The sequence below is a fragment of the Dromaius novaehollandiae genome, chromosome 3 (genome assembly GCF_036370855.1).
Source record: "Dromaius novaehollandiae isolate bDroNov1 chromosome 3, bDroNov1.hap1, whole genome shotgun sequence".
Taxonomy (NCBI): Eukaryota; Metazoa; Chordata; class Aves; order Casuariiformes; family Dromaiidae; genus Dromaius; species Dromaius novaehollandiae.
This window is the reverse complement of record NC_088100.1, coordinates 111,839,342-111,848,697: the sequence shown is the minus strand read 5'-3', so window position 1 is coordinate 111,848,697 and position 9,356 is coordinate 111,839,342.

Below are 9,356 nucleotides of genomic sequence, written 5' to 3'. Positions count from 1 at the left end.
GAATGGTTATTTAGTCTGAACAAATAAATCTTTGCTTTAAACCCAGTGGGATATGTTTTCATGGGTACTTTATTTTACAATGTAATTAATGTTATTAGTGTTAATGGGACTAATATCTCCAAATCCCTGTATATCCTGCTGTCACTGTCCCCTTGTGTACCTTCCCTGGAAGATGTATTCAAGCGAAGCAAAGATCAGAGAGGGAAAATGTGCAGGGCAGAAGCTAAGAAAACATTTACTGGCATTAAATCTGAGAATTATGTCCATGCAGGGAAACTCCTGCTCAGTCGCAAGGATTTATTCTCCAAAGTGGATGTGCCTGTCAAAGAAAACATTTCTCTCTGAAAGCTGAGAATTGGCACTTGGAGAAATGAAAGGAACAACCCTTGCCAGAGCTTAGTGCCTTGAATCCCTCTCCATAATTTTCACTTTAAAGCTCCCCTTCCCTCAATATCCATGTAGCCAGATAACACTGGTATACTCCTGTCATCTTGTGTCAGGCTGGCCCTCAGGCATGACACATGACTGTGGCACATCATGACAGCAGGATCAGTGCTACCAACTGACAACTTGACCTGCAGCAGCCAGCTGATGGGTGGTGCCTCTGCAGCTTTGCTTGTGCCACAGTCTGCGAAAGCAAAACTGACAATGGTTTGTACTACAAGGTAGCTCTCTGGGTGGGGGGAAATCTCCTGGTGTGAGGTACAGGAGGGTTGGGGGGCAGTGCTTACATGCATACTACTGTGTGCTTAGCCTGTCTTCAAAGGACGACCAGATTACCCTCCTTGCTACCTGGAGGAAGAGCCCACATGCTGCAGGTCTCAAAAATGCCCGCCATTCCTGTACACCAGACAAAGCTTTTTTGAGATCCAGCTGTAACCTGACAGAGCTTAATTAACCACACAGAGTGCTGTCAGGACTGACCTGCAGAGCTGAGAGGTGTAGTGTAATCACCCTATCCTCCTTTTAGGACCAGGCTCTACCTGAAGTCTCAGGGACCTTGCAGCATGGTCCCATAGATCACCAGTCTTCCTTCCATCCTTGATGGGTTCACTAAGTGCTGTTCTGCCACAGGATTTTGGACGTGAGGCTCTGAGTGCTGCCACGAGCAGCATTGCGAGGTGGTCCTGTGGCAATGCTACAGGTCAGAGTTAGCAGAAGGCCTGAAGACCCCATGCATCCTGCTGGATGCTAGGCAGGGCTAATCCTGCTTGGGGGCAGCAGGAAAACCTAGTCCCCTTTCCTTCCCAGACCTGATTTTTATGATTTCTTTATCTCAGCAGCTCTCTCTTGTTGTCTGACTCCAACTCCTACCAGCAGGAACCAGTTGCAAAGAATGCGAGGCTGCACCTAGGCAAAAACCTGCTAACTTCTATACAAACCTATTTCTTATGTTTAATTAAATAAAGAAATTGTCCTTGATGAATAATAGATTTTCCAGCTTAGTAGCTGAAACAAAGATATACAAAATAATTATGCTTATCTTGAATTTATTTTGGCTCAACCTAAAAAACTGTTGCTCAACCTCAGATGAAAGGTTTTGCTTGGCTTTGGGCTTACTTAGAAGTTTTTCAACCTAACTTATTTCTTTTCTGCTCTTTTTCCTTCCTGCTAGACAATTCTAGCAATTCTAGCTAATGTCTAGTTAGGAATTGTCGAAGTTAGGAGTGCAATTTTGAAATGATCGGTATTTGACACAGTTGAAGTGATATCATTAAACTAACATGTTTTCACAACTTAAAACATTTTCTCACATTTCCTACTAAACTCAACCGCTATCCATAAATAGATTTTGTTCTTCCAAAATTCCTTTTTTCAGCAAACTTATTGTTTGTGAAAAAAATGAACAAAGACCTCCCCCCCCCCCCCCCCCCCACCGCCAGCTTCTTTGCTTTTAGTTCAGTGAGTGTGCTTTTCATTATGAGTATAGGCAATGTAACAACAATTTTGTTCATTTGAGCTTTCTTCAAATAAACATACAGGAAAGGCTGAAAACTCTAAGTATGCACCTACATTAAAAAAAAAAAAAAACAAGTTTAAATACTAAGAAAAATTAGCTTGCTTAGCAAAGGGACATGCCTCATAAACCCCAGACTGGATTTTTCCAGGGGGGAATATATTGGTAAGTGAATAGGAACCCATGTGGGAAGACTTATTTATTTATCTGAAAGTAAGAGAAAATTGTTTGTTGATTAAAGTCTCCCAGTTTACATATTCAAATATTCACTAATCTAACATTTTACCTTCAGAAAAGTCTTACCAAAGCACTGGAGCAAAAACAGCATTACAAAGTCAGCTGCATTCTCCATTAACCTCTGCTAACCAAAGAGAAACCCAAGAGCACTCACAGAGGAAGAACAGGCAATAGCTTGAAACACTGGCAGTTACACCATAATTTGCATTACAGCATGAAGCAAATCAGGAATTGATTCACCTCCAAAATGGTCCCCACCAGACCCTGAGGTCCCAAAGACAGGTTTTCAGATAAACTACTCTCCCTGCTTCCATCCTTGTTAGGGCCCAGGAGGAAAGCTGCAACTCCTGGAAGGATGTGATGGATCTTTCTTCTCTCTCTATTCTGTACCTTGCACTTGATTACAAATGCAGAATTTCCATCTGTACCTCTCACCATCCCAGCTGGTCAGAGAAGTAGGAAACATGGTCTACCTGGTGCTTGGTCAGCCAGAGGAGAGCCACAGGTGGGGAGATTAAGCCAGACTGGGGGACAATGTGTACAGACTGCTCAAGAAGGTTAGTTTTTCAGCATATGCCTATGGAGTTTGGTCTGGCAAAAGACAATTTTGCCCTCCCAAAACCTTTTGTGATATTCAGAGGAACTGACTTTGAGCAGAGAAAGTGCAAGTATAACTCATTTGCTTGGACTTCTGCATCCACACCTTAGCAGGAGTAGATCAGGTGCTTTCATGAGAAAGAACAAGCTCACTGCTGTCAGCACAGGCATTTTATAAGAGGGGCTCTCATAAAGAAGTTAATTTGCTACAGTCTTTAAAAAACAGAAAACTCATCATAGCCAGTCGTGCGGTACACACTGGACAGGAAAGATAAATTTCTTCATTTTTTACAGAGTTAAATCTTGCTAATTAAGACCACATTGCTGCTTGTTAGAGAGAATTTACATTGATATCTAGTATTTCCCACAGGTACTTATATGAAGTTAATGTCTCAGCCTGTGTGAAATATGGGCATTGACTTCCCCTGCTTCCAAAGAGAAATGATTTTGAGAACTGGACCTTAGTTCTTCGTGAATGGCTATGCCTCTACAGGACTCCTTTTCAGAGAAAAACTTCCCCACTGTTGTTATTTATAGTGATACTCACTCAGAGTTGTGACCCACCCTGTATGAAAGTCGGCATTTTATGAAGTTGTGGGAAAGATAACTAGAACTTGCTGGCCTTGTTTCAAGATGCTTAAATGATTCCTTTGCAAGTTTGCAGATAATACAAAACTGGGAGAAGAAGCTGATACACAAATGGGCAGTGCTGCCATTCAGAGGGACCTCAACAGGCTGGAGAGATGGGCAGAGAGGAACCTCAGGAAGTTCAACAATGGGAAGTGCAGAGTCCTGCACCTGCCATGCACCAGTACAGGCTGAGGGCTGACCTGCTGGAGATCAACTCTGCAGAGGAGGACCCGGGGAGTCCTGATGGACAATTTGACCATGAGCCAGCAGTGTGTCCTTGTGGCCAAGAAGGTATCCCAGGTTGCATTAGGAGGAGCATTGCCAGCAGGTTGAGGGGGGTGATCCATCCTCTCAACTCAGCCCTGGTGAGGGCGCACCTGGAGTACGGCATCCGGTTCTGGGCTTTCCAGGATGAGAGAGCTAAGAAGGTACTGGAGCAAGTCCAGTGAAGGGCCACAAAGATGATGAAGGGACTGGAGCATCTTTCATGTGAGAAAAGGCTGAGAGCTGGGACTCTTCAGCCTGGAGCAGAGAAGACTGAGGGGGGGATCTTATCAATGCATTTAAATATCTGACGGGTAGGTGTCCAGGAGATGGAAGCAGACTCTTCTCAGTGGTGGCCAGTGACAGGAGAAGAGGCAATGGGCACAAACTGAAACACAGGAAGCTCTGTCTGAGCATAAGGAAACACTTTTTTTCCTGTGGAGGTGACAGGGAAGGGAAGGGAAGGGAAGGGAAGGGAAGGGAAGGGAAGGGAAGGGAAGGGAAGGGAAGGGAAGGGAAGGGAAGGGAAGGGAAGGGAAGGGAAGGGAAGGGAAGGGAAGGGAAGGGAAGGGAAGGGAAGGGAAGGGAAGGGAAGGGAAGGGAAGGGAAGGGAAGGGAAGGGAAGGGAAGGGAAGGGAAGGGAAGGGAAGGGAAGGGAAGGGAAGGGAAGGGAAGGGAAGGGAAGGGAAGGGAAGGGAAGGGAAGGGAAGGGAAGGGAAGGGAAGGGAAGGGAAGGGAAGGGAAGGGAAGGGAAGGGAAGGGAAGGGAAGGGAAGGGAAGGGAAGGGAAGGGAAGGGAAGGGAAGGGAAGGGAAGGGAAGGGAAGGGAAGGGAAGGGAAGGGAAGGGAAGGGAAGGGAAGGGAAGGGAAGGGAAGGGAAGGGAAGGGAAGGGAAGGGAAGGGAAGGGAAGGGAAGGGAAGGGAAGGGAAGGGAAGGGAAGGGAAGGGAAGGGAAGGGAAGGGAAGGGAAGGGAAGGGAAGGGAAGGGAAGGGAAGGGAAGGGAAGGGAAGGGAAGGGAAGGGAAGGGAAGGGAAGGGAAGGGAAGGGAAGGGAAGGGAAGGGAAGGGAAGGGAAGGGAAGGGAAGGGAAGGGAAGGGAAGGGAAGGGAAGGGAAGGGAAGGGAAGGGAAGGGAAGGGAAGGGAAAAACCACTCTCATCTAAATGACTCACTAAGCCAGATACCCAGCAACTGTGGAGGACATGGAGCACAATGGGGGGATGCCTCTCTCATATGTCCCAGCCAAGCAGAAGATATCAATAAAGAAGAGATAGGTCCCTGGAACTGGTTGAGGGGATGAGCCTACCAGTCTGAAACAGCTGAGGAAGCTATACCTCTGGGACTAACACTGTCAGCTGTGATATGCCTTCTTGCATGGTCCCATATTCTTGAGATTCCCCATTTTTAAATTGTCTTCTGCTGTCAGTGCTGAGTGGCGAATAGTGCCATTATGATGAACAACCCAAGAATTAATATCTGTGTCTGGTGGCTGTGATGCCTGAGAAGTCTCAGAACTCATGTTGTGTTTCAGAGATTTGAAGCAGAAAACACAGAGGTGTTTTTAGGGCTAGGTAGGGCCCAGCATGAGCAGGACATGTCTCTATGGGGAATCTCAAGCAGAAGACAATTTTCCTAGCAAGAGAACAGTGATCCCAGGAGGTCATCAGGGTGAAGGAAGTAAGCAAAAGGCTTGGGCAACAGAACAGCTGCATGCCAGAAATTCATCTTGTTCAATACGCACCAACATGCTGATTGATAAAAGACCTTTGAATGTAAAACCATTAGCATCTGTCTGTGTTTGTGACTGAAGGGAAGTAAAAAACAGGTCTTCCACCATACTGGAAGTTCTGGTGTTTCCAAACTCTGCTTTAATTCAAGAATAGAATAAATAACAGAAAAAATTGAGACTTTACTGCAAACACCCTCTTCCTCAAACTCTCACCCTAATGTTGGACAAACACATCATCAAACCTTTGTGATCACATTGATTCAGGTTTACTTCTAGTAATGATAAAACAACTCATTGCAAAGGAATCAAAGCATATTCGGCTTAAAAATATTAAGCCTAAACAATAATGTGGCAAATGGCAAGGTCTATTAATATTAAAATGAATGTTAATATATTTATGTAAAACAAAACTGGAATTAAACAGACAAAGGTGTGAAGACACATTTTACATCATTGGAACAAATCACCAGGAGGGCTGAAACACACTGGCTGGACACTGTCAGAACAAACTGAGCAAGGTGAAGTTTGTCTTGACACTTTTTTGTGGGTGGATAATTTTGCTCAACTCATTTTCTGAAGGGAAACCAGTTTTGACTTTTTTGTGAGGGTTCTGCTCAATGAGCCAGGAAGAAAGTCCAACAAAGAGCACTAGAGCAAGCCCTGAACACAGATCTCTCCTACTCTGCTGTCTCTGGGAGCAACACTGACACTGTTGTTAGCTCTTGCCATTTGATTATGACCCTTGTAGTTCTACAGGCTTTTTTTCCCTTAAATCTTCATTGTCTGGAGTCAGATGATTCAGGTGACAGTCTCAGCTTTTTCCCTTCTTTTTTTAAAGTATGTTCTAGACCTCATGTTTGATTTTCAAGTCAAACTGAGACACTTGACTGGCTTGATGTCTTGGTAGCTAGAAGGGAAAAAAAAGAGAACCTAAACTGCTGTTTGTATGTTTTTTTTCCTGGAAATGGAAAAAAAAGGCAGAAAGAGAGAAGGAAGAGCTGACCATCTGGGATGCAAGTCAAACAAAGAAGAGCAAAGGAAACTCAAGAAAAGAAAGAAGGAGGAAAAAAAAGCCTCTAGAGGTGAGTCCAGGCAAATGAGGAAACACATATTCTTCAAGCATGCAAGGTAAATTTTGTATTTTGCAAGAAGTCTTCAGGTTGATGTGTTCTTCAGCCTTATGTTGTGCAGCTGTGGTAAGGAGTAAGTCAGGCAACCACCTGTTGTGACAGGTCTGGGATGTGCTGAACTGATCCTCTCCTGCAGGAAGGTGGACCATAACTCCTGGGTGTCAGGGCCTTGTACTTGCCTGGAGCTGGTGATATGCTTCCTCCTCAAAGAAAACTCCTAAAATCCTGTGTACTCCACCATAGGAGGAACCTATCTGGCTGGGACTTTAAACCTGAGTAATATCGCAGTGGCTTTTATGCTTTGTCCACGCACGAAAACACTGAGTTTACTCTTCCAGTGTTACAGTACCCTAACTCCTGCACTGCACGTCTCACCTTGGAGAAGGTCAGGATCACTGTCACAATTGTACCAATGGAGAAGAAAAAAGCAACTCTGTATGAGTCAACTTCCGGCTCTGACACTGCAGAGCCTGGGAAGCACATGAAGAATCCTGTGGACAACAGTGCTGTGTGTCGGGCATGAATGTTGCCCTGGGCTTGGGCCTGTGCATGTGCTTTGCTGAGCAGGGACCCTGGACTCTCCCTTTCCTCCACATGAAGAGGGGATAGCCTAGCTGCTGCCTCATTCTTGGAGGCACTCTAGTGTAAATGGGATGCTATGGGATGCATATTTACATGACAGGCCCCATAATGATGAGTGGGCCTCTTTAAAGCTTGAAGCTGGCTTCAACATCGCAAGGCAGTGCAGAGTAAACTGCTGAAGTTCATCGCATCCTGGCTTGCAGAATGCTACTCTTAAGCCTGTGGGTACTGCTAAAGAAATTTTGCTTTTCTGAAGTGCCCTTAGTGCAATAAGTAGAGCCAGAGGGTAAATCCAGGCTGTGCATGGTTTAGAGCTGGAGTAATTAATGAAGTGATGTTGGAATTGGAATGTTTTGCCAGAGGTGAGAGTGAACAAATCTCTGCTAGACTAGTTCTCCAACAGAAGTCTGCAGACCAGTTCTCAGAGGCCACTACAGTTTGGCAGCCTGTTCTGCAGGAAAACAGGATAGGACTGATCTCTGAAAATGTTCCATGGGAAATCTCTTCTCAGGTCCTCCAAAGAGCTCAGCTCCCTGCTGCTTCTATTTGGCATTTACCAACAGATTTTCCCAGGCAGCCTCCCACCTGCTCCACTCTTCTGCAAATCTGGCCCCTAAAAGGGAACTCAATTCTTTCAGAAAAATCTGCTGTGAAAGATGTGAATGAAAGCTTGCTGACATCCGTGGAAAGGTCCTTGCTGTTTCCAACAAGCTTTGTTCCTGCTGATTCATTTCTCTTCTTTATTCCTGGTGCATTGGCACGGTTCTAGAGATCAAGATGAAACACTGTCTTGCACTTTGCCACTGCTGTAGCACAAAGAAAATGCATGCAGTCCAGAGAATAATTAAAGTCACACTCTCAGTTCTTAACTTACTTTAATTGAGGATATTAAAGAGGAATAAATTTCACTATAAGACTAAGCGAAAAAAAGCTAAGTTGGAGGGAGGTAGTCCTTTACTCATTCACTTTGCTATATTTCACACATAATGTCTGGCAATAAATAAAGTGTTCCCCTCTTGGAGGGAAGTATTAATTTTAGCTGAAAAGAAACAGTGGCTATTATGTCCACCACAACTGTATTTCATCAGTATGGCTTAGAATCTGAAGATAAGTATTCTAATTCTTAATTTTAAAGTAATTGCATTGTTACAGTTACTGAGGAGGAGCATGTTTTCAAGTACACACTCAAAATAAAATTACCACATTTCAGAAAGAAATCTGAACAGTCTGGATCACACTGCATCTGGTGTAAGTGTATGGGATGGTGCTGGACTAATTTAAATCTGTTGAAGAGCTCACCTTATATCTTTTTCACATTTTATTAAATCCATAGTTGTCCAAACCCTGTTCTTGTAGCATTCTGGATCATTGAACAGCTTGATGTTTTTCAGCTAACATGCTCTAACACACTAGTCATGACATGGCTGGGGCACTGACTTCAGGAAAGAGAAATTTCTAGAAAAGTGTGAGGTTGAAAGAGTTGTTCTACCCAGGGTTTGACCCAGAGTAGTGGATCAACATCCACAAGAGCTACAGACTCTGACCTGTGTCTCTGGATCAGCAATGAATTCCCTTCACTTCTCTGCTACTGCCTCTTCAGTTGGGAAACCTGAGAAAGAAATTGCTATGAAAGACGGGCTAGGAGGAAAACATGAGAACAGCTGTCCCAGCGCAGGCCTGGGTACCTCAGGCTGGCCTCCTCCAGGACAGTGGCCAGCCACAGATGTTCTGAGAGGTCTATGAGAAACAGGCTGTGCATTGAATAATTTGCACCACACCACTTTGGCTCTCTTCTGGTCACAACCTGCACCAATATTTGTTCCCAGACCATCACCTTTGATAGTACTGAGTGGTTCTGTCCTCCCTTACTTTCTCTAATGCTCTGATATTCTTGGTCTTCACACTTTCCAGTGGCAAGGAGTCATGGTGTGACCACAAGCTGTGTGAGAAGATGGCAGAAGCAGGGTTTCTTCATGTCCTTCTTACTTCACTCCATCCACCATCTTATTTTAGAGATAACAGTATCATTAAAAACTGAAAGAGTTGAACTCTTACTGCAAGTCAGTAAATCTCTTTTCCTGCTGTTGTCCTGATGCCCCAGTGGTGCTGCTGAACTTCAAGAGAAGTTTCCAGGACCTGAGAAAAGTGAATTGTCTGCATCTTTCCCCTCTTTATTTCTTTTTCATTTCATCACTTCACTTCTCCTTGGCATATGCAGGACTTGCAGGACTC